At 39.0% G+C, this 26,447-nt stretch overlaps 1 long non-coding RNA gene across 3 annotated transcripts in view; it reads left to right on the forward strand.

Moving 5' to 3' along the window:
• The window catches only part of LOC137860421 (uncharacterized), a 135,257-nt gene that overhangs the window by 68,171 nt on the left and 40,639 nt on the right, over positions 1-26,447 (forward strand). For all 3 annotated transcript variants that reach the window (XR_011098902.1, XR_011098903.1, XR_011098901.1), the window contains one exon: positions 7,613-7,725. This is a non-coding gene — a long non-coding RNA (uncharacterized lncRNA). The remainder of the gene's footprint in view (positions 1-7,612; positions 7,726-26,447) is intronic.

Genomic DNA, 26,447 nt, shown 5'->3' on the forward strand with positions numbered 1-26,447 from the left:
GCTAGAATATATTACGTATTTAAATATTATTTTGCAATTTGCCCCATTCTCTGTGTTAAAGTACAGTGCTAAAGCTTGGAAAATTCAATAGCAGCCTTAGTCAGAAGGATCTGTCTGATTTTGATTTGTTCTGAAGTGATGCCAGTACAAAGTCTTCGTAAATATTTTTTTCTATTACAGTATAGAAATATTTATACTAATACGGTGCTGAGTCTGGGTGCAACTAAACCAGTCTAAGAATGTCTTCAGCAGTATGTTTTGCTTCCTGGGTGAACACAACTATTGTGGCCATGTTTATCTTCTTACGGACTATGGCTTACACGAGCTCTTGGAAACTGCATGAACTACAGTGGGTTGCTTCTGTTATTGCCTACGATAATCATCTTGTGGCTTTTATGGTTTCACTCAGAATTTCTCCTTCCATCTCAGCCCAGAAAATCAATGAGCTATATGTATTTTGGTATACAGTGAGTATGAAAAAAATAGGGGAGGAGAATAGAAGAATAGTAATGTGGCCTCTGGCATCTCCTCTGTAAGAGCATCCATCCAAATATCCATGGGATAGGAGAACATTTTCAGTTTTTTCTTGATGCATGCAAGAAGTAACATTGCTCTTGTGTGTTAGTGCTTTTTAGGCATTCCTCTGAGCCTAAACTTGGGCACCTGTTAAAATGAAGGATGTCTGTGGGTTTCAGAATTAACTTTTCTGCTTGCTTTTTCCATATTGGAATGGAAGAAAAATACAAATCATTGCCTGAATTCACTAAAGGACAACTTTTATATGCCTGACTTGTAGCAGGTGCAACCCAAGAATGTTATTAAGTGGGACATCTTGGAGAGACAGGCAAAACAATGCCAAAATATCTAATCCCTACACAGGTTAGATAATGTGATGCTCCTGGAGAGCTTGAAAGTCAAAGGAATATCTCTATGTTTTATGTATCTTTAGATTAAAGCAGAAACTAAGGATTTTCAACATTTCATTTTAGGATGGAAGTGCCTAATTAACACGTCCACTGTGGGGATGAATCTCTTCACTTTCATTCCAGCGTGATATGGTCAATGACAAAAGTGGCCCCTTCATTGTAGTGACTTTATAAATCTAACAGTGGGACAAGAAACAACAGATGGCATCAGGCAGGTGGCTTAGTAAAAGGAAAGTGTGGAGGAACATTTGTGTTGCAGAAGGCCATCCTAAGAAAAGGTGTTTTTGTGTTCAGTATCTTTGGTTTATGTAAACTTTCATACTTCCATGTTCTCCTTTCAGGAAATGTTAATACTTCATGTAATTACTTACAGATGCTGTCTTATTTCAAACACTTTGTTTCTCCAGAATGCTTTATAAAAGAAAGCAGTGCTGTACTCATTTCAAAATCCTGCTTCTGCTTCCTCAGCCCTACCTTCCTCTCCCCATCCTGATGAAAGCGTTAATCTATCTCGCTGAATGTTACTTACGTAGTAACTGATCTTCACAGCCCTGAGCCCCCTTTCTGATAGCAACCGTATTCAGGGCCATTGTGAAACCTTTTTGACCTGATTATGTGACTCCAATCAGCCATGCACTGAGCTGCCCAAAAGACTGACTGATGGAGATGCTGCGGTTTGGAGCTCAATTCCCTTGTCACAGGCAGTAGCTACACACAGGCAGGCAGAGGTGTGTTTGACCCTTCATTATAAATTTGGGTTATTTCTTATTTTTCTCTTTCAACTTTCATTTTTCTGTTTGAGAGGTATAAGTTCCCAAATGCTTTTTATATTCAGGACAAGTTCTTGCTGCGATCATCTTACTCTGAATGAGACTTCAGTAGCAGCTATAGCTTTTTATACTTTAAATGTGAATTTCAGTGTTGGCTAAGCGAGAAATTAATTCTGACCTGCCTTCTGTACCAAACCTGCCAAATGAATGGCAATTAACTCTGGACTATTAAACCCCAAAAGCTTCTCTGCAGCTTCTGGGAGCTGACCTGGAACTTCCTTTAAAAAAGGGAATGAAAAGCAAATCAGAAGCTGCAGATTTTTATTTATTTTTGGTGAGAGGAGAGGGAAAGAATACAAATGTTTTAATATCCTGTCTTCTGGTTCATTCTGAACTTCTATAGGTTCCTGGCAGGAGGAATTGCCCCAGTCTCTAGGCTCAAGGCAGAGCATGGTATTTGTTGCTGCTTCTCTTTGGCAGTCCTGGTACCGAGAGATTTTCGAGGTCTTCCTAAAGACAGAGGTTAGCCAAACGGACAGGCTGTAGGGTGTTCCCCCTCCAGGCATGTCTGACACTGCTAAGCTTTCATAACCAAGGTATTCTTTTGCTGTGGCTGGAACAATTTGTTGTGTTTATTTCCTGCTTTTAATGTTATATGTATATTCAAAAAAACAAATAAGCAAATCCTTTTTCATAGATAAATAAGTAGCAATTTACATAGACCCAGGACCTGTTGGAGGTTCTTGCTGGGGTCTGCATCTCCATGACTGTGCACATCTTTTGCTGTAACTGCGCCCGATGGCTGTGACTGCCTGGCACCAGCTCCATGGCTCCTGTTGATGGTGGCCTGTGCTTCAAGTTCTCTCCCTCTACCCATTTGCTTCTGCAGTCTTGAAAGAGTTGCTGTGGTATTCTCACTGCAACTGGAAACAATAATTCTTGCCTAGTTACCTAGGCCTGAGTAGGTGCATCCTCTACAGACAAATACAACAGTAATATTTATCAGGCACCAATATAAATGACTGGATCTATTAATTGAAGACACAAATGGGTAGAAAAAATATTTACTTCACAATTATCAGGTATTTAACATTACGATTTCCCAGCAAAGCAGAAGGAGCACTGTTTTTGTTTGCTTGTTTATGGGTTGTCTGTTTTTTGAGCAGTAACAGTCTGAGTGTTATACAGTGAAATTTGCTAAGCCTTTTAAACAGAGATAGTCACTTTGTTCTGTGTGTACCAAACATTTCGTTTTCCCTACCTAACACTCGTACACTGCAAACCCTTCTGTGTACAAGGTGTGATGGACGCGCTGATTGAAGGGCTCATGATTGACTGAGCTGTAGCGTTCCTGGGGCTTCAAGAAAGGTTTTTACTCAATGCTCTTTCCCACAGGAGTTCACATTTGCTGTTTTATCTCTGGGAGTGAGCTTAGTGACAGACGCACATGGAGAGCTGGGGAGAAATGCCATGGGAGCTGCTTAACAGCATTCAGATGCAGAGATGGCATTTGATTCCCAGGCATCTTTGCTGCATCCACTTTATACGAAATCTAAATCAGGAAACCCTACAGGGTATCAGGAAAGCAGACCTCTGATCTGCATGCTCTTGCCATTAAAAATCAAGTCCTGCTTCTGAAACAATAAACAAATCTAAAGGTTATTGAATAACTTCCCTTCGTTTCAGTGGAGCCTGTGAAGTGGCAGCATAGCAGGTGCATGGACATACAGCTGTGGGCATTACATTGCAAGAGGCCTCTGACAACGCGTTAACGGGCTGCCTGACATACGTGGTGTAGCTGTTTCCACTGAAGGTAGAAATTGTGTTAGCCTAATTCCTACCTGTTGTTCAATCAAAATTCTCTGGCTGTGTTTTAAGCGGAGTACCACTCTTTGGAAACAGCTCGCAGTTCCCAGGTTACACTGTTACTCAACTACTCTGTAAGAGACAGCCAAGCTTGAACTACTTCTTTGTGTTTTATTTTGTCTGCATTTATGCTAATTTATATTTATAAATATCTGTGGGTGGGTAATTGAAGCTCTGCAGTAATCCTTTTTCTTTCCCTTTAGATGTATAGTGTCTGCAAAATCTAGAATACCCTAGGAGTAAGCATGCTAATATTATGTAGATACTTTGCCTTTCATTTAATGGAAAGGTAATTTTTTCTGATTCATTTGGAGCTGTGAAATTAAGAAAGTCACTGGAAATGAATGTAAAAGCAAATGACTAGATGGGAAAAAATGATAAAAAAAATAATATCTGCAACTGTGAGATACGGTGCTCTGTGATGTCAGAACTGTGAATTGCTGATGAAGTTTAAAGTAATTCCATTTCGCATGATATTTTTAAATTCTCATATAAAACAATTGATTTAAATGTAGAACCTTTGAAATACAAAGAATTAACCTCACCCTCCAGACATGATGCTTAAGGTTAAAAATAATAGAAACATAAATCTTGTGTAAGTCTTATTAAAAAAGAAATATCTGCACTATCTGAGTTGGATTTCTTTCAACCAAAAAGTCCTATTCTGAAATGCTACCATTCTGACAGTGTGACAAATTGCTGGAACAAATGCTAAATAGTTAAATGGACAAGTGATGGATGGCCTCATAAGCCTTGCAGGGCAGCCTGTGTAAGATACTAATTGGTTCTGTGGAACTGGTTTTAGTCAATAAATTCACTTGAGAGATCTTTGCCTGTGTGTGTGTGCGTGTATGTGTTAGATATCTTTAAAGAAAGCAGTGCTGTAGGTGACAAACCGCTTGCAATGTATTAGGCCACCAACAACTTCATTTTGCCCTCTATAGCATCTACCGTCTTTCAAGGATATAACCTACTCAAAATCTATTATTGATGCATTGCTGTCTCTCACAGGCTTCTGAATTATGAGTTTATTTGGAAGCCTCCAGAATATTTTGATGCTAAGAAAAATGCCCCCATTAAGTTTTCCAGTGTTTGCAATTGCTCTTTTTTTCTTTTTTTTTTTCCTTTTTTTTTTTTCTTCCTTTTTTTCCTTTTTTCCCCCTGCAATAGATTCTATGACCATTGCTCAGTTAGAGCAACACTTTCTGCTGCAGATAGTCTAGATATTAAGGAACTCCCCTGGTGAAGGAATTTGTCCGGGTGAGTACAGGCGATCACACCTCACCCTTGGGACCAGTGCCAGCAAAGATCTGAGCAGCCTCTGCTGGGCCAGTTTGAAGGCGTGAAGGTTTTCAGGGCTGCAGGTTGGAAGGTAGGCCCTGGTTGCTTTCCAATTTGAAACCCCTGGGCTTTGCTGAGCTCTCGCAGTTTGGCTGGGGGGTGTGGCAGTGTGTCTGTGTGCACCACTGTTGTGGGCAGAGCTTGCAGCTCTGGGCTGGAGGTAAGCACTGAAGGCTTTTGGAGGCTTCCCACTCAGCATCCTGGCTGCTGTGAACACTGCTCAGCTACCGCCCTGCGCGGCCCCCAGCGAGACCTGCTGCGCACGGTTGGTGCTGACAAGAGCTGCCCTGAAGCACCTGCCTTTTAAGTCCTTAAGCCCTTTGCTGAATGTGGCCCACAGTGATTTCAGTGGAAAAATGTGGAGACACCAGGTGTTGGCTTTGCTTTTGGTTTAGTTAAAAAGCAGAAAAATCATCAATGCTAGGAAGACACTGTTTTCATTCATGCTTTAATACAAACAAAAACACAAACTAAAAACACCTCATTAAGTGAGCCAAGGCAGGGGAGAAGGGTTGAGATGCTTTCCTAGTTTTTCTAGATAGCAATTTCCTGTTTAGTAAAATAGGATTGATTAATTCTGAAAACATCAAGACTTAGAAAGCTAATCTTTGAGATGAAGGAAAAATCTGAAATTAATTTAGCATTTAAATAACACTAAAGTTCAAGGAAAAATCAGGTCCACGTCTCAGCTCTATTCTGATCCCAGTTGTGCTTTAAAATAAAACTTATTTTTTGGGGAAGGGACTGAAAATGGGTTATGTATTTCTGGTTGTTTTGCATTCTCTCTCATGCTCACATATATAAGATGTTTCATAATTAAAGACTGTACGTCAGTTGATGTATGTTAAAAAGAAAAAAGCCTAATAACGTGTAGTAGCTACCTCAGCAGCAGTGTTGAAATAATTAGACAGCAAAAATAAGGCATTTCTAGAATGATCTGTAATAATAATAGTAAAAAAATTAAATAAATAAAAGAAGAAAAAGCAGCACAGGCGACCTATACCTAGGCTGTCTGATATATCTGAGATTCAAGAAAACTTGCAGGGAACAAAACCTAGAGTAGCTCCCTGATATATTTTATAGTTAAACCTATTAGTATACACATTTAAGGAAGAGCTGGAAGGAAGATATGGTGTTTGGGGAGAATATGGACACAGAGCTGCATGTGCTCCTTGTCAAGCTTGTGAGAGGAGGTCAGTCTCATGGAAGACTTGCTGTGTCTGGCACACAACCTATCTCTGGCTCCCCACTACAGGAAAAACATGACTTGTCACTAAAAAAGGAAAATTCAGTTATGTAACAACAATACTAATAGCTTTTTCTTTAAATCCTAACATATTATTAGGTTTTATGCCAAAAAAAAAAAAGTCCAGTGAAAGCTTTTATTGGAGAAATTATCTGTATGTAGAAGGTAGGTTTCTTGTGCAAATTCGCTGACTGAGGTGTACAATGAGTTGAACAGATTTGTAGATCATCAAACAAAAAGGGACTGAATTATAAGAGTTAAGAGGTAGCCTGTTAGGAGAAACTTACTGTATTTGTAGCCAACTGTGAATCAGGGGATAAATACAATGTACGTTCTTCTTACATTTAATCAGACTTTGTGGCTCCAGAGCAAAGGCCCACGCGTCCCTCTGGAGCACATTTATAATGAATATTTTAGTTCATTAATACAAAGGATTGTGACTGTACACAAAACAGAACAAACAAACATTATGTGATCTCCGATACACTGATCTGTATTTATGCTTCTGTAAAAGCCTGAGGTAGACTCATTTAGGATATTGAGCCATGAAGTTTAACTACTGAATCAACCAAAGATGGTAGACTAGAAATTTTCTATTTAACTGAAATATTTTTTATAAAATCATTTAGCCTTCTTTGTTGATTTTGACCTTTGCACTAATTTTTGTGGGTTTTATATTCTAGAATGTAACACACTTTACTAGACATCACATACAATGAATCTTTATGCCAACATCAAATATCCACAATATGGCCCTTAAAATACTCTTATAGGTAATCTGGCAATCTGCAAGTGATGCTGTGCCAAGTGAAGAGACATTACAGCGCAGAGTGAGTGGTCACCAGACTTTAAATAAATTTAATTCCTGTGAAGTAGACAGGATTAAGTACCAACATCCATTTGCTTGTAAATCAATGGGAGATGAAGGACTCATGGTCATCTGGATGTGGGAAAATCTCTCCTTTGAGTTTAGCTGTTAAATTTGCACATTGCAAGTGTAAAGTACATCGTTTAGTGTAAAGACCTTGTACTTACTATGTATGTGTAAAAGTCATGATGCAAATCCCAAATGGCTTTGAGTTTCTGCAGAATCCCACTAGTCACTTCAGATACAAAGAATAAACTGGGCCTTGGGTACTGATGATAAAGGAACTGCTCAAAAAGCTGCTCTCAGTTTCCAAAATATCTCTGCTAGTATAACTTGTACGTTTCTTAAATTAAGAGTTTACTTTCAAATAGCTTATGAAACACATAGGTGATGAGCTGATATGTTTGTCACACTTGTATATTTAGGAATCCATGTGTTTATAAAGTGTTGTATCACATCTGTGGGAGAGACTGCAGCTGCTCATAACTTTGACTAGAAGAAATCTGCTGACCTGCTGGGTTCATTAACAGTTTAGACTTCTATTGCTTAACCTTTTAAAAGATTTTGAAGAGTATATAAATGCATGTCTTTTCAGAAAACCTGAATGTGCAATGTTAGAAGAGAAAATGAAGAGAATGAAAGAATAAAACTACTAAAATGTCAAACTCACAAGGACCTACTGAAATTCAGGACAAAATTCAGTTTCAGGTAAATTCTTAAGTTACCATCTGTTCTCTTCACAAGTATCTTTTATATACTATAAATATACGTACAGTAACAGCTTCCCAGCTGTGAAGAGCCCATTTGCTTGACTGCTCTTTTAATTCCTCTATAAAAGTTTGGTTTTGAAGTTGGCCATCTGCCTAGATGGCAGTGTGATAGGCATTAATAAAATATAATATAAAGAATAAATTAAAACATCTGCTAAAATTAATAGGAAAAAAATTATTCAGCATAGAAGGAAATACAATAGCATGGAGAAACTGAGTAGTCTGAATTGATAATCATAATTTTAAGATATGGAGATAATAAAGGGGGGGCATCTGGGATCTGGTCCAGCAAGCCACTGGGACTATAAACACAAGAGCAGCCCTGTTCTTAGCTTACTTGCACGTAAACCTAAAACTAAGCGTGTTATTTGAAAGAACCAGACATCCAGAAACAGTTTTTTACATTCTAGTACAGCTATATAGTTATCGAAGATTTATTTTACTTTTCAATATAACCCTTAACAGCTGCGGTTTTATTGGGAAGGTAAGAGGACCATAGTTCCACCTTTGTTGCTGCCATATATGTTAGACTACAGCCTAACACAGAATACACTCATTACTCTTGCCTCTCTGGCAAAAGGAGTTTGTCTTAAACTAAGGGCAAAGAGAGCTAGGGAGATGGAGCAAAATTAATCTTGCTAGTCATACTAGTAAAACATGGGACAGTGGGACAACTTGGGAGGTTCAGGTTGGATATTAGGAAAAGCTTCCTCACAAGGAGGGTAGTGCCGTTGGGGAGGTTGTGGGATCATTCTTCATCCCTGGAAGTTTTGGGAGCTTGCTTAGGCATGTCTTTCCGTGTCTGTTTTTTTTTTTTTTTTTTTTTTTTTTCCATCCTCCTTCAAGTTAGAGGTTAGACTACAGGACCTCTAGAGGCATCCTCCAACCAACTTGTTTGCTCAGATCAAAGCTTGCTCTCTGCAGCAGAGATCAGAAGCAGGCACCTGGGAGCAGTGGTGGGGAAGAGGTGCATATTTGCCCCCCGGTATTCCCCTATCATCTGGCAATAAGGGGTCAGGCATTTCCCAAATGAAAGGTGTTGTCTTTGTATTTATTTAATAATCATGAACAAATTTTTCTGATGTATTTTGTTATTTTTAACAGGTAGCTATTTCAACTGTGAGATATACTAAAATTAACATTGTTTTAGAAAGAGTGTTGGTTTTAATATTTAATGAAGGGGCATTTCTGAGAAAAAATGTTATACATTTAATTACATTTTCCTGGTACACTGCCAGCTCTGTCTTACTGCTATATTGTGGGTAGGAAGGAGAAGATGTTCAAATTCTTGTTTATGAGTCAATCATATTAATTCTTCTGTGCTGTCCCTGGGACCTTTGTGCTCAGTTTTTTAAGGATGTTGGCTTTGGAAAAATGCTTTCACTTTCTTGATCAGCCATGTAATCCATGCATCAGTAACCAAACTAAAACCAGGTTGTCCTTATATAATTCCTAGCATTAAAAATGAGCAGGTCTGATTCGGTCCCTTCTGAGGCTGAGCTGGGAGGTAAGAGTTTGCAGCATTTTCCCTGGTTGCTGAGTACTGCATTATCTGCGAATCTCCCCATGTTCCACTTATTTTTTAAACTGGTCCTGGGTTTGTCCCTAGCATGCCTCAATACCTGAGTCTGTTACATTATATTATTTTGGAAATCTGCTGTGATTACTGCCTAATCCCTTTGTGCACATCTCTTGGCCTTCTCCTGGAAACAAGGATTAACCTTCTGTGGCATTTTTGATCTAGCTAGCCATGGAATATGAATCACTTCTAATGCTGGTAAAGGGTTTTGTGAACTGTGTGAAATCTGCCTTCTGAGATGCAAAGCACGACGTTAAACTTCCTTTGCTGTTGCAGAGAACCATCTGTGTGGTGCCCGGGAAGACATGCCCGTCTCAGTGTCATTGACACTAGCAGCGGTTTTCTTGTGCAGAATGTTTTGTGTTGCGTGCAGCACTGGAGGCTCAATAGCACTCACTGATCAGCTGGATGCCCTCAGCAGTGGCTTGTTGTGCCACTTGCTGACAGTGTCTGGTCAGGCTGTGCACCCATCTCGGCCCGCTGGAGAGCTGCTGGGGCCTGCGGAGTGCCCAAGAATTGTATGTCAGGCCTATAATTATCATCTGAAGGCCTCTTTCCGTTTGCTTTTATCTGGACATTTTCTTACCCTCCCTTTGTTCCTTGAAAACAAGCAGCATCCCTTTGAGGTGAACAAACTATTTTGTGTAGGAAGCATCAGTTGTCTATATTCAGTTTTATGCTCTCTCAGTTCCTTACAAAGGCATGCAGGAACTTGTCTCAGCACACAATTAGAAGCATACTTTAGGGAGTATCGTGTGTGTATGTATATACACACATATAAATTTGTATTTATGTAACACATATAAAATTAAAAGCCAAAGTCCTTTATTTTTTTTTAGCAACCTGCTTATGAATTTGATATCATAAGGATGTAGGCTTGTAGAGAAGCCCTGATAAAGGCCAGGGATGGAGACAGATAAAAGAAAAAAAAGGCAGACATAACCAAGACAAAATTGATCCAGCAAGTCAAAGACTCATGATTAAATAGGTAAGATTACTCTGAGAAGAACTTAGTTTGCATCTTTTTTTTTTTTTTTTTTTTTTCCTGTTACAGATCATTTTTATAGTTATTTTTGGTAGGTGGGGAGTCTTACTTCAGGTAATACAACTTTTGCTATCATGGTATATTGCAGTGGCACTCAGTACCCACTGCACTAGTTAAGGGTCTGAGAGGAGTATTTCTGTTATAAATCTGGAAGATTACACCTCTGTCTTCTCACATTGCATCATCCTGAAACTTGACAAGTTGTCAGCGGAGAGGCAATTATTTCTACCAAAACATTAAGAATATAAGTAATATTTCTAACCTATGGAGTCACATAAGAATCTATGGATTTTGTAGAATGGAGGAGATGGGGGTTTTGTTTGTTTGTATGTTTGTTTTGTCCCAACTATAAAAGTTATATGTCAATACCATAAAAATGAAATTTGCTTGCATCTAGTTGAAAATGAGGTTTAATTGCATTTATAGTTGTCGGGGTGAGGGAGAAGGAGTGACACAGTTGAAACCCTAAGATAGCTGAGAAAAAAAGCAGTGGGGCTGGCCAGAAAATAAAACTCCATCCTGTGAAAGAGAGATGGTATTATTTTCAGTTTGCAGATTCTTGTTTTCAGGAGCAGCCTGTGCTGGAAGAAGAGCCTGTGTTTCCCAGCAGTGACTCACTGAGTCTCATGAGCAACAGGGAGAGCGCGTGTGAGGTGAGCCAGGAGCGGCTCTTAGGATCTGGGCAGGTGAGGCTATTAGCAGGCTGGACCCTGAACATTTTGGAAGAGTGAGACAAAGACCAGGGAGCCAGGGATGTTTGGAGGGGCAAAAGGAGCCTGAGAGCAGAGTGAAGGAATCTTTAGAGCTGTTTGATAATGTGTACCAGATTAGAGGAGCTTCTTGAATCATCCATGAAATGTGTGAAACAAGTGATATGAACAGTTTAACCAACTGAGAGGAAATGAACTGCAAATGCAAAATTAAGATTACCATTTCAGAATACTGGTTTATGTGAAGAAAGCTAAGTGGTGTTGGCACGGTTGGTAATTTTCAGTTATCATAAATTAGCTTTAGGAATGCTGGTTATGGATGATCATATTTTCTTATGCAAAATATTTAGGGTTTCTAAGGTGCATTAGTACACTCTCCCAGGAAGGTGCCACAGATACTTAAAGGTTTTGATGTGTCTGACAGCTGCTAGTTGTTTGCTTACCAGTGGGGGGACTTTGCTTGCGAGCTTCGTCACCAATGTAGAAGTGTTTCATACATGTGCCATGCAGTATAAACAGCAGATTGCCTGCCTGTCTGCCAAGTTCTCAGGACATTGGTGCCTATGAAGTTCCTCTGGGAGTGCTGAGCATTCACAACGGTTTGCTATGCTAGTGTTTTGTGGTTGTTTTTTTTTTGTTTCCCCAAGACATGAACCATTCAGCATCATGTCAACATAGCCACTGCATGATCTCTCATCCTGCAGAAAGATCTGAGTTGGACTTAAGAGAGCCCATCATAATTAACAAGGATGTTAACCTCCTCCTTGAGGGAGAGCTCATTTTCACAAAGACTCCTTCCCATTGGATGATCACTGCTGGAAGGAAGGAAAGAATAGTTTGACTTTTGTGATATTGAGAGCTTTTAGGTACTTGGCAAGTTGAGCTGCTCATATCATGGATTTGCTTCATCTTTCCCATTGAGCCATTCCATGAGGTTTCCAGATTAGGTGACTATTGTCACACAGAGCTCTTCTGACTGCATAAACTGTTTCTTGATTTGCATTTTTTCCTTAATTAGCCTCTGGTCTTTCAGGATTGCCTCTCTCCATTCAAGTACTAGTATCCCTATGCCCGGCTTTTGCAAACTTTCTTTCTGCCACCTGCTCCAAGGAGAAATTTTCAGTAGCTCCTACTGTTGTAAAGAGTAACAGATGTTAAATGCAATTGCACCTACAGATAGAATTCCTTCCCCTTTTATTTCATTGTTGCTTTCTACTGCTAGGCCACTTGGCAATCCGGTGGAGGACACTACTAGACTTGAGAGTTCTTCTACAAATTTTTAAACCTTTGTGCTTCTCTTCTGTAAAATGCCTCTCAAAAATAAATTTGAATCCACACTGTAGCTGAATTTAAAATAAATTTAGTTACTGGTAATCTAAATAAATACATGTTCCTAAAATTAAAATGGCTATTTGGAAACATAAGTGGACATGATGCATACAAATGCATTGATTAGAAACAGTGTAGTGTGATCATATGCTAAATTTTTCATCTTATTTCCTTGTAATTCACAGCAGTGGAAACCTGAAAGTGGCAAAAAAGAGGAAGTGGGAAAACAAAAACTCTGTAGCAGTAGAAACTGGAGATGCACAGCAGAAGTTCACACGTCTTCTACCTTTGTGTGCTAACACTTCTGATTTGAACTGTTAATTGCTCTTGTGCTTTTAACTCTTTGGCAACCATTGTTTTGAGTTGTCTATTACAGCAGGAGAATCCACTGTTTAGTATAAAAGTAGTGAGGGAAATACATTATTGGCTTTTTATTGCCTAAAAGTCTCTCTCAGACTGCATTTCATCTTAGTTTAAACAACAGCCACTTTTAGGAAGTGGCAATGTCCCTTAGAATAAAAGTGACAAGACTCATTCTAAACAAGCATCCTTCAGTACACCCAATACAAGTGACTGGCTTTAATTTTGAGGGGAAGCTGGTAAGAAGGAAAAACTTTCATTTCTGTTATTATCATAGATTACATCATATATACGTTATTATCTTACATTCTTTATTTTCTTTCTTCTGGCTTTATTAGCTGGGTATCAGTCCAGTTCATACAATATAATAAGAATTGTTAGAAATAAATATAAAAAAAATAGTGCTCATACCTTACCCAGTGATACTGTACGGATTTATCATGAGATGCACAAAGTTTATCCTCAGATACTACCTTCAGGGGTCTTAACAATTTGACATTGGTATGGTTATGTAAGTATCAGATCTTAGGTTATATTCACAGTGATCCACAGGAAAAAAAAAAGTATAGATAAACATCCTTATTTTTATGATGGCAAACTGAACAAATAAGAAAGTAAGTTTTGACCTGTTTCATATTGTCTTTTCCTGAGTTTGTGTGTGTGTTTTAATGTAAATCATTGCTTTTAAATAGGCTATATGGGTTAACACAAAATAATTTACTTGGTATGTATGACTTACAAACTAAAAACGAATATTCAGTCATGATATCCATGACAATTTTCCGTAGAGAAATTCATGTCAAAGACTGCATGCATGAGTTGATCTGTAAGAGAAATCCACATTGTCTTCAGCTGAACTCTTTGAACTTGATAAATTGTCTTTAGTTTGTCAACTTGTCTTCCATACATGTAGTACCTGGAGGCAGGCAGCAGCCAAATGGTAGTTCACTGGCATGGGGATTGTTGCAGCACCTCTCTCAGTGTCTTACAGTCCTAAGAGATTACAAATATTTTTTCAAAGATAGGCTCTTATATTGTCCCTTAATGTAGCAATGAAACTCCTCACTGCAGACCTGGTTTCAGCCTCTCTACAAAGGACAACTCAGAAGCAGAGAGAGGCATCTGTGCATTTGTTTGCAGTTCACAGGTTGCTTTCTCCCCAAGAATATTTTGTAGCAATGAAGGCACAATTAACAGAATTGGTATGTTTCTGTTTTTGACATTATTGATTCTAATTAAATTCTAGAGCACCTGAATGGCTTCTTCTGCATATTTGCGGTGCTTTGGAAATCTTAAGTTATATGAAGATTCTCAATGCCAGAAGTACCAGCTTTGTCATCTGTTTTCTTTTACTAGTATTATGGGTAAACTTTGATCTTAAGGGAGAGGGAATGTTTCAGTTCAGTCCAAAAGTTTCTTAAGAGATGTCCAATCTGGGGTTTGTAAGAAGTTCTGCCTTTCTGCGTCTGCTTAGGAAAGTGGTGGGGATAGAGGGAGTGAAGGGGCACACAAACTTGTGTGCCTATTTTTATTTTATTTTATTTTATTTTATTTTATTTTATTTTATTTTATTTTATTTTATTTTATTTTATTTTATTTTATTTACCAGTAGAAGTTGCTAGAACTTGGAAAATTAAACTTAATAAGTATACTGGGCTTGACCATATAAAGTGTACAACACAGAGTATAGAGATTACTACTGAGCAGTGCATGCCAGGTGGCTACAAACAGCAAGTCTTTGTCAGCTGATGTAAGTTCAGTTTACAATAGCTCAAATTTTCAGTGGAAAAAAGAAAAAATAGGAGGTCTACAAACTCTCTGGACTAGTCTGTTGCCTGGGAAACTGCACTCTGTAAATTAAGGTAAGGGGAAAACTTGGCTATTAGATATGTATTTTTTATAAACTTTACGTTGATTTTTACAGTAAGCATTCAAACAAACACTTGGCCATGGATTGCCAAGACCTTTTCTGCTTGTACAACCCTGAGAATAAGGCTGGGGCATTTTTATTGTAAGCAATACATAGTTGCACCAGAGGTTAAATACTAAGCAAAAATCATTTCTTTTCTAAGTGTATCAGACTATGTGTTGTAGATATAAATTCTGTTCCTCTCAATATTAATGGCTTGCTGTGTCTGCCTTATATGCAGAGTGGACCGCTGCAAGAATAGTTGAATCCCTCCCTCCCAAGCCTGGCATAATTGAAAAAGGCAAGGGAGAATAAGGATCGCCTGAACTCTTATAGCTCTAATCATTTTTTATCCTGTAGGTGTCCCCTCTTTTCTTAGCACTTGTATTTTTCAAGAGCATGAGCTTAAATTTTTATAAGGGATATATAGCAGACAGATTTACTTAATATGTGGTAAAGCACAGAGCACTGACTTTTGAAATTGTTAAAATAGAATACTTAGTCAGATTGGGCACTCCAGACACTGAAATTTTATTTGCATACAGTTTCAAATGAGAGTTTTGAAGTATGCTAAGAGCTGCGGTCTAAATGTATCATTCTGAACTTCTTTTGAAAAAGAACAAGGTGGTGTGAAAATACCAAATCATAGATCCTACTTCGGCTAATCAACTGGACAAAAGCTAATGGTTTTTGCAGACCCTACCTCTCTGGGAGACAGTGTACATCGACATTTGCACTGAGAGAAAAAGGAAGGCAAGCAAACATCCTGGGTGGAACTAGATATATACAGGTGGTGAAAGCTCGAGTGAAAACGAGTTTCAGGGAGCTACTTTCCTCTGCAAGTGCCTTGCAAGGCAATTCTTCCAGAACAGGAAAAAATATTCTTCTCTTCTTCAGGATGATTTTTTACAAGAGTGGCCATCCTGCTGTCTGGACAGCAATGGACATATCTAGTAGCTGAGCATGTGCTCACAGTCTCCATTTCCAGGTCTCATTCTCCAAAATGCACTACATACTGGCTGACCAGCCTTTTCATATCTACTGTCCCTTTGGTGGCTCTGGCAGGTGCCTGCTGACACTCTGGGGCACCAGCCCTCTGGATTTCCTTTCAGCTATGATGGCTCGCTCAGTGGTCACTTGTGTGCTAGGCAGTGATGTCCCGAGTTGTGCTGAGCTTTGCTCTCTGTGCCCTCAGGAGAGCTGCAGATTTCCCACAAGCTGGTTTCTGGGTTTGGTCTCCTGTGTTTCCTCCTCCCAGGCTTTTGTCTTTAGCAGTGAACTGGTTTCCTTGGCTCAAAAGGAGCTACCTTTAAAACTGATTCTACAGTGCTGGTTTGGGTCTGGCAGGAAGAGAATCTACAGATTTCACGTTTGTGCACATGCTGCAGGAGCCAGCCACTCAGGCAAGCTCGTGTGAAGAAACTCACTGAAAAGCTAATGGTTTTTCTGGTAGTAAATCCATTCTTTCTCTGGGATTAAGCCTTGCGGTAACTGTGGGCACTGATCTCTCTCACGGAGTTCTTCAGACATGGTCTCTGCCTAAGTGACAAACTGCAGTTAGAGAGTGAATGCTCCAACCCATACTAGAGATTATTTTCACTATCAGATGGAACTGTGGAACTGAGAAGTTGACATGAGGATAGTTTCCTGACTGTCACCCTTGTGTATTAGTAGTAATCACGTAGGACACACTGCAGTCTTCTGGACTGGCAGAGTTTATTTTTATTGCTGTAATTGGGGTATGTTAGAGAAATTTGGTATTCATTGCCACTCAGCTTCCTCCTCAGCTCCCGGATGGTTGAGATTTACTTCACTTGGCTATTATTGTACTATATTTACTTACATTGTTTATCCTTTTTTTTTTTTTTTTTTTTTTTTTTTTTTTTCTCCTTACCTACAAGGGATATTTTCCTGTATTCAGGAAAGGTATGCTATAAAAATCATAAAACTGTTTTATTAGATAAGTGTTCCACCTGGACTATTCTATCTAATTCTTCCACTAGTGGTCCAGAGCATCCCCCAGCAGAGCACTTAGCAGTGTGACTAATCTGTTGCGTATAGTTTGTTCTCTTTATCATGTTCTCCCTGATGAGAAGTTTGTATAAACACTGCGATGCTTTCCTGTGGTAAGACATTGTTTATGTTTGTAAATGTGTACATTATTTATGGGCATGCTCAAAAAAGTGGCTTTGAGAAGAGAACCAGCCTGTTTCCTGTGGCCCTTGGTTGTTCTGGGAATTTATTCCAAAGCCACTCTTGTTATCCATCGAGGAAGCTCATTTGCTACCCAAATAATCTTTATTACTGAATGAACTTACTGATGTTACAGAATAAAGCTGTTCATGCTTTTAGAGGTTATTATTATTATTTTTTTAACTACGTTTAAATATATTTTAAGATCCAGGTCCAATGGTTGTTTCCAAGATCAAGTCTGACAACTTTCATATAGTTTGATGTTTCCACTAATCTTAGAATACCACACAGAGTTGCCCATGAGCAACAGTAAAGGGCAAGATAAAATTGGTCTTGACTGCAGTGTAATCGTCTAAAGGCAGTAAAAAAAAAAAGGTGAGTTATCTGGTAGATGTGACTTGAGCAAACTCAGTGTGTTAACAGTTAACAGTTTCATGAAGCACAAGTTGTACACAGCTTTCTTGTTTACAGTATTGGTCATTTTAAAGAGAATCTCAGTGACAGAGAATTTAAAGTCATACTTTTTGGTACTCTTAAGGCCTTGTTATTGTGCATCTCTAGGCAAGTATAGACAGGGCTTAATCCAGCTTGTTTAGCCTCTGTATATTGAATTATTAACTCCGTAAGATGTTTATGATGGTACAGATGACCCTAGGACACTTTTCTTTCTCTGAAACAAACAAACAAACAACAAGAAGAAGAACAACAACAAAAGAACAACCAAGAATATATTGTGCTTTTAAAGAACAAGATACAAAGGCTTTGGGGGGAAAAACTCATAAATGATTACTTGTTTTTGGAGCACATGGTAAGTAGCCATAGTGCTGTGAATTAGCCACAATGTCATGGGAAATGAGAAATGCAACATGAAATAAAGAAGTATTATGCTGAAGGAGAATACAGGGATATCTTATGCCTCTTAACTTCTGAATGAAAAGAGTAAACACCTGATTAAAAATAAGCAGTTTATCTCTCAGCCTACTGAATTGCTTTTTGAAAACACTTATATTAATTCTGGGCTAAGTAAGCAGCAGTTGTGAGCATTCAGTTAGTCTTTTCTGAGAGATGTATTCCCTGGCAGGATTGCACCAATAAAACTGCTTCAACCAGGTTTTATATTCTGCTTAAACAATCTGCTTGTATTGTCTCATCACTGATTCCTAAAATGCTTTTCAGATTACCCTATTTTTCATCTCACTTATTTTAGAGTATCATATTTTATTCCTTAAAGAAGTAAGGGTTGAGTCTACTTGAGTCTCAGGGTCAAACAGGAGCATGTACTTAATTGAAAGCTCATTTCTTGATTTTAATTGTAGAAATGGAACAATGAGATAAACCAGTCTACTCAGTATTCTAAATAATTCAAGTCACTTTATTCAGATCTCTAAGAAGTGACTGTCAGCAGTTTGGAATTTGAAATAGCATGTATTGCCTTATGCTCAACAAAACACAGATAACTGACAGTCCCTTCAAATAGGGAACGGTTCATTTTGTGATGCAAAACAGATAGCTTGGTTGGGAATAGTATTGTGTATCTATATGCAGGATTAAATCCCAGACAGAAAGCACAGAGAGATGAAAAGATTGTATTGCTAATCTTTTTCTTGCAGTAAAACTGAATATTTCATAGTCCTCAAGAGAGTAAGGCAAGTGACTGGTTAATGCATTGGCTGTGTTTGACATACCTTATAACTATTTTTGAACTTTCAGCTTCCTTCTTTAAACAGAAGCAATTTCTTGTTGTGATTGAATAGCTGTCACCAGTAACAATCTTGTATTAGGAGATTTACATGTTAGAGAACATTATACTTCCATCATAGGTAAGCAGTATTCCTGATATCATTGGTAAGTGCTCAAGAGCTAAGCAGTCTTCACCAAAGATTGTCTTCATTGCTTCATTAATTACAGGAAAGGTTTGGTTTTCATGTTTTTATTATTATTGCTATTAATATAGTTTGACATACACATTTTGAGAAGCTGAGATTGGCATTCTTAGAGCTTGCGAACCATAGTGATAGCTCTGATAGCCAAAGTAATCAGCTGGTGCTTGGGAGCCCATTAGTTCAACTCTTTGCTTTCACGTTGTATCACAATGGTGTGTTCTTCAGTATCTGCCATTTGTAAACCTGCCAGTATCTTAGTGCATGAAACGTCAGTAAAATATTTCTGGGCATGCTGCCTAAGGGAACTGCTTCATGCATTTGGCCCTTTTCCTCCTCTCTGGCTGGTGCTTTCTGAGATCACTGCTGGAGATCAGCCCGAGCAATACATACCTCTCTGTGCCCAATGTAGCTTGGATGTGCGCGTCTAAGGCTGTTTCACTTGTCCAAATAATTTCCAGATGGGTAGGTAGCAGCATCTTGGATGTCATCCTTCTGGGCTGACATGCTCATTAACTAACTGATCCAACAGCAACCACTTAACACATGAACCCCCTCTAAAAGAAACTGTAAAACTGGTGGGTTGAGTGAACTCCCACTGACATTATATGGAAGATGATTTGGAAAACATTTCAGAGCTCTAACGAGTTAAAAAGCAACCTATGCATTGAAGGGGAATAATAATGTTATAATAATGTTTTTGTGTTCTTGTGGTGAAAAATCATAGCTGAAGATATGTTTAAACTTGAAACAGCATGCAAAAAGCAAAGCTGCTGTTGGTGGTGGCAGCCCTTCTGCATGCAGGTGAAGCAGCTTCAGCCTTGAGCCAGCCTTGTCCAAGAGGAGTGCCTAGTTATGGCGGCAGATCACAGGCAGAATTGCTTGGTTTAAAATATAATTTTCCAAAGCTACAGACAAATACTAATATTTCAATCAACTTTTTTTTTTCTTTTTTTTTTTTTTTTCTTTTTTCTCCCTTACATTATGACACCAGAAGACCTTAGAATCACAGCATAAATTAGTGTGGAAGGATTTCTGGATGTCACCTGGGAAGTTCCCCTGCCTCAGAGCAGTTTCATCTTAGATGAGGTTGCTTAGGGCTATGGCCATTCAAATCCTGAGTATCTCCAAGAATGGGTATTCTGTAAGCCTTCAGGGCTTTTCTATTGCTTACCTTGTTGTGAAAAATTAGTTAAACCACAGTTGCATTGCCACAAAAATGTAGCATTCCCACAAGTATCTGTTGTAGCGCCTTTCCCTGTCTCCCAGGAAGTTAAGCAGAAAAACTAATAGGCAGTAAAGGAACCTTGCAACATGACTGTAACCTGGGCTCAGCGTGGTGTTATACATGGAGCATATGCACTATGCCTTGCTTGTTTCAATACAGAGTATTTCTTATTTCATATAGTTCTACATGAGGTGTTTGCATTATTTATTTATTTAAGCCACTGTATGTGTTTGTCATAGCTGCATCAAGGTTCCAAAATTGGCTATAAAAAACCTCTTTTGCATTTGAAGAAAGTAGTCTTTGAGAAGTCAAAATAATTTGCTTTTGAAATCGATCAATTTTTAGTTATTTTAATTTTAAATAACTATTAGTCTTTTCAGGTATATGTAAAAATAAAATACTGAAATGCAGATTTTTAGTGATGAGAATCTGGCCAGCACATTAAAAAATGAATTTACACGAGTGTACGTGCAGCAGTATTTGTGTAACATTCTGTTAGAGCAATGCATTATCAACAGCTGAATTTACATTCAGTGACCTGGATGTCTCCAACCATATTTATTTGCTAATGGGCTGGAATGCTGATGTCAAAAATCATAGAGTGACTCCAGAGCAAGTGGTACCGCGTGGAGAATAGCTGAGCTCATAATGGGAAATGTGAGCAGGCCTTAAATGATTTATGTGGTTTTAGCTTGCTGTTTTATTTCATCTGTTTAACTTAACTTGGGGTTAATTAAAAACTTTTTCCTAGAAGATGGTTGATATACCCACATGACAATTCTCTATAGATACAGATAAGTGTTGAATACTTTCTGCAATGATTAAGTTAAGTAGTATTGTTTAACATAAATCAACAACAAGAAACAACTGTATAATTTTCTTAGAAACTTAATTATGCAAAGTGTAGTTGCTTTATCTTTGCCAACTCAAGGTTTCCATTCTTGCTGTTGAGGGGTCAAAAATGAAATATTTATGTTTACAGAGTTTTGAGGTTTTGTGGATCCCCCCTCCCCCCAACTGAATTCTAGGAATGAAAACCTAGAATGTTATTTGTCCCTAGAAAATAGGGCACCTTTGCACTTGTTATTAAAAAGACTTGGAAGTCTGACTTCTGTTGCAAAGCAAAGAAGAAACTTATCTTTACCAGACTTTCAATTTCTGGTCAGAAATGTGGGCTTGCTGATGGCAATTGTTTCTCTCTCTGCAAGTAATTTTCAAACCAGTTTCATGAACCTGGTAACCATATCAATCAACATACTTGAAAAGGAAGCCACCCACATTTACTGAAGTGTGTGATGTGATATGGAGGTTACGAATGGGTTTGAAATCCCATCTGGAAAAAAAGTTATTTTTCAAGATAACCAGAATCTGTAGGTGCAAATGCAAAGGTTGAACTTCCATGCCCACAATGGCCATTTGCATGACTATTTAAGGAAATTTTTGGCAAGCAGAAATTGGACACACCTTGGATTTGTGAATTTTGGTGGATTAGTACGTTAGTTACCTTCATCAAGGTAATGGTGATGACCACTGCAACAGCCTCATGGGAGTTCCTGTGCATACAGGCTTTTCCATTTGCTGTACCAAATGGATGATCTGCAGAGACTTGAATGATTTTCCTGACAGGCTGAAATAGCATTAAAGGTTTGCAGACAAAACCAGATCAAAGGAGACAGGCAGTTGTCTTTGGTTGAAGACTGCCTCTGCTGCCTTTAGCAAGGGAGACAGGAACCAGCTGGTTTGAACACAGGAGCAATATCCGCACTGCCCACCATGTTTATTTGCAGCTCCCATGCATTTTCTGTGTTCAGTGGAGGAAAAATATTCTCATTTCCTGTTCAGCTTTTATGAATCCCCTAACTATTTTATGCCCAAGGATTCTTCCTCCACCTTTTCATGTTTTTTTGGTTTCTTCCTCCTGTCCATACCCTGCTCTTCGGACAGCAGCAGGGACAAGTTCCAACTCTTGTATGTGTGCCATTGACAAAACACCATGTTCAAACTGCAGCATCTGTACTGCAGGTTTACCGTCGCTGTGCTTAATAGCATCTCAACTGATTTATTTTTATTTTTGCTCTTGGCTTGCTGTAAGCTTTTTCATGAACTGCAAGGAAAACTGATTTTTTTTTTTTTTTTTTTAATATATGTGATATTTAACATGTTCCTTAGCTTATTGTTCACGTTGTCTGAAGGAAGTGGGAAGAGTGCCAAGAAGTACAGCAGCAGGTGCCGAGATCTGCGTGGGGCCCCCGAGCAGCTCCTGCCTCTGCAGGGCGGCTGGAGGCTGCGCTGCTTTCCCCTGCGGCAGCTGCATCACGGCTGGGTCCAAGGTGTATGAACGGCCTGGTGGAAACTAATCTGTTTGGAAGGACCTGTCGCTACGGATTTTAGAAAGGCTACAGTTTGAGGTATTTAAAAACTCTACCATTAAATACAATCCCCAGCGAACAATCCATTTTTAGGATATCACAATAAGTATATTTTGCTTATGTAGTAAGTCCTGGGACAATAAATACGTTGTCATTCATTCCATCCAATTTACCTCAGTAATTCACATGGGATAGAACTTATGTGGTCAGTATAATCAATATATCACAGCTCTAGGTGCAGATGCATCTGCTTTTTTATTTATTAAAAACTGTGGCACAGTTTTCTTTTTTTAAAACTCTGCAAACTCAATTTTTGCTAATTAAAAAGTATGTTGTTCAGACTAACCTGGAGTTGCATAAATCAATAACGCTACATGGAGAAAGAGAACAAATTATACCTCTCATTTGCATAATGGACAAGATCTAAAATGAATTCCTTGGGTTAATGAGGGTCCTCAGGGTTGTTCATCAGGATATACAGCCTCCCCTAACACTGGTATTGTACTGATTGAAAAGCATTGCTCAGAGGAAGAAAGAGAAAAGAAATAATAACAATAATTGAAAAAAAAAAAAAAGTTTACCGAAGCTTTTTGCTTTAGTGCATTGATTTCTGACTGCCTGCACTGAGCTCCAGCATAAGCTGAGGATACAAATTCAGATTTACCCTTGCTTTGAGGTTCAAACTTGGTTCTAATCTCAGCTGGGGATTTGGCTAAAACGGAGCTGAGTTCCCAAGTTTGTGTCACACTGGCATGAGGTTATGTTTTCCTCTCAGAAAGAGAACAGTGCTCCCTAGAGGGAAGGAAACACGAACATCCTGAAACATGCGGGAGGTTATGGAGCTCTGCTAACATACATCTAAATTTTAGGTGAGACAATCAGGGGGCCAAAAATGCTATGAACAGGCAGTTACAACATTAAAAAGCCTCATATTTCCTATCTTGTTTCTGCTCCATTACCTTTATCCTCTTATTCCAGGCAGTTTGCTTCCTCTTTCTCTTATTACCTCGCTGTGAATCAGTAATGTGCCAGACGAGTGCAGGGCAGTACCCCAGGTTGCCTGTACCAGCACTGAGAGGTGAGGACAGAAGGAGCCTTGCTTTTGCTGGAGCACAGAATTGCAGCAACTCTGTGCAAACAGCATTGCTTTGGGAAGCTCGTGATGTGGCTGCAGTTGGGTGCACTTTTATGGAGATGGCAAGACGTGGATTCAAGGCAGGAGGACCTTCTACCTACCCATCCAATGCCAAATTTCCTGTTCCAACCCCCCAGGAACCTGGTGCTAGTCAAAGTTAAGTCCAGGAATCAAAGATGGACAAAACAAATGCGGTTGTGTTTTGTTGGCGGTGGTGTTGGTGATTTTTTTTTTTCCTCCCTGAGTCTTATTACTGATAATGAACTATATTAATTTTATTTTACCTAAGCTATTCACCATGGAAAGATCATAAACTACTGAAGAAGGGCTTCTAATATAAGTGACAATATCAAGTGACCTACTAGCACATTTAACTTAATGTGTTGCAAAAAGTTACAGTGATGTTCAAACACAGCACTTTGCCTCCTGCTTTCTTTTCTGTTTAAAAGGCATCTAAAGCATTATATCAGAAGAAATGGTCTAATTTAGAGAGATGCTCCAAAGGAGGAAAATTCCAGTGGTCAAGTGGAGTAGGAGTTTTTCAATTTACAATACAGTGACTTGTGGAGCCTGGTTCTTGCTTCCCCATGCTTCGAGACACTACTCAGAAAGACACCCACGTATAGTACAATTGCTGCGACCTGTGGGGTTGCTGTTCCTGATTCTCTGATACTACCTCCCTCATCAGTGCAGCGTGTGTCTGGTGTCCAGAAGCAGACAGGCTTTTCATCTGCTGAAATATAAATTGCATTTTCATGCCCAGCAAAGCTTGGACATACCACCTGCTCCGTGTTTATGACTATGGATAGTGGGAAGCTAGCTGATGGATGTAACGTATATGTGGGATGAAAACTATTGGCCTGGTTTATGAATGCCTAATCCATATCCCAGCCTGCAATGCTTAATTGGTGTGGAAAATACACTGTGCTCTCTCCATGGATGTATTGCTTTTCAGACCGTGAACCCTGAGCTAGGAAAGGTGAGATGCCATTCCAGAATTTTGTATTTACGAATTATTTACTTTTTTTTTTTTTTAAACGGAGACTAACTGATTTTCCATTAGAAATGAATAAATCGTCTTTTATTCTTAATAGGTAGATACGGATGAAATGTGCAACAAGCTTTTCAAAACAGTGGTTGGTTTTAGTTAATTTTCATTGAGGAGATGGAATTCAGTAAATAGTGACTATAATTTCCTATCATACTCTGGTGTAGTGTCTGCTCATGAAGGAAGTAGAAAAGCTGTGTTCTCATTTGGCTTTTGCAGTTATTTACTGCTCTTTCTACTGTGTCACTGCAGTGCTGTAGGACAGTCTCCCTGTTGCTATTTCTTGTAGTTAGTGAACATGAGAAGCATTGTTATGCTAATGGTTCTTCCACCAAAATTTCCCTGAAGATTACAGTTGCAAATGGTGCCCTCCTGCTGCCTTCCTCTTTGAATGAATCACACCTTCAAAATGAGTGCCACTCTCTTGCTCTGGCCACCTAACCCACCCAAAGGTATTTCTAAAGGGAACGGTGTAGTAATTATTCACTTCATTCATTTCCATAAAAATTCGACTTGTTGAAAGAAACATGATTAGTACCTTTTACTTAAATGGCAAGAACTCTCATAAGAGGCTGTGCAAATGAAATTGTATATAAAAACATGTCAAAAAATGATAATCATATCAAAAATCAGCTCTGAGTGAATAGAAGTGATGAGATGAGGAAATGATGCATGCAACGAACCTTGAGTCTCAGGGGAGATGTCTGTGTTGCACAGAAAACTTGGGCTGTCAAACTGGTTTTAATCTTAACCCCTGTACCTGTACCTGGAATCTGAGACACCTTAAAACCAGAATGACTTACAAAGGCAGGTTTTGCCTTTGCAAGGTCCAGGATGCAGCCTCTCTTCTATGTGATGTTTGTCTCCTCAGGGGTTTCCTGCAATGGCCCTTGCGGGGTGCCCAGTTGCTCTGGGGTCTGGAGGAAATGGACAGGGGCAGGCAGGAGGAGCTGGCAGATGTGAGATAGGGATTTCACTGGAGTCATGTGCTGGGAGAAACCTTGGGTCGGTGTTTCAGCCCAAAGGTTATTCTCTCAGCCTGTGACACACTGGTTCCTGCTGGCTTTCTTCGTTGTCAGTCAGTCTGATTAAACATAGCCGAAAGACTGAGGACTGCTAAGTTCAGGACTACAAATATTAGTCAAATATGTATAGACAGATTCTGAAAACATATTCAAGGAAGGTGTGCGTTTCATGGGTGGAAATTTCTGCCTGTGCTTTTGGTTATTGAATTGATTATTTACATCCAATAAAGTCTTTAAGTGTGTTGGGGAAAGAATTGCTGAGGTGAAAAAGGGGAGCTGAATGATCATTTTGCTGTGTCAGTGCTACAAATAGAGACTTAAACAAAACAAAACAAAAAACAACAAACAAACAAACAAACACACACACAGACACAAAAACAAACAAACAAACAAACAAAAAAACAACTTCCAAACCAAACCTCCTCTCCTGGGCCATCTTCAGTCCTGTGTCTGTTAGTTTCCTACCCTGGCGGTACTACTTTTGCCCATTTGCAGTAGCATCATGCCCTTTGTTGTGTAGGGTGAGTTACTCTGGACCAAATTTTAGACTTTATTCAGGCAACAGACCATGGAGGTGTGAAGTGAACCAGGGTGTCCTTGCCAGTACGTGGGTGTAATCCCTACCTTTTACAGGAGTAGGACTCGCTATCCTGGCAGCCAGCTGGCTTGAGAGGTCTAGTCTGTATCTCTACAGAGAGAGAATAGACAGAGACCTTTTTCTTATCCATAGAGGAAACTTGTTTATTTATTTAGTCTACTATATTTGAACACACTTGTCTCTTTTTTTCTGGTATTTTTTAAATGGAGTTTTTGCTGTGTGACAGCCATCTTCAAACCGTCTGTTGCATGT

This window comes from Anas acuta, chromosome 8, assembly GCF_963932015.1.
Source record: "Anas acuta chromosome 8, bAnaAcu1.1, whole genome shotgun sequence".
Lineage (NCBI taxonomy): Eukaryota > Metazoa > Chordata > Aves > Anseriformes > Anatidae > Anas > Anas acuta.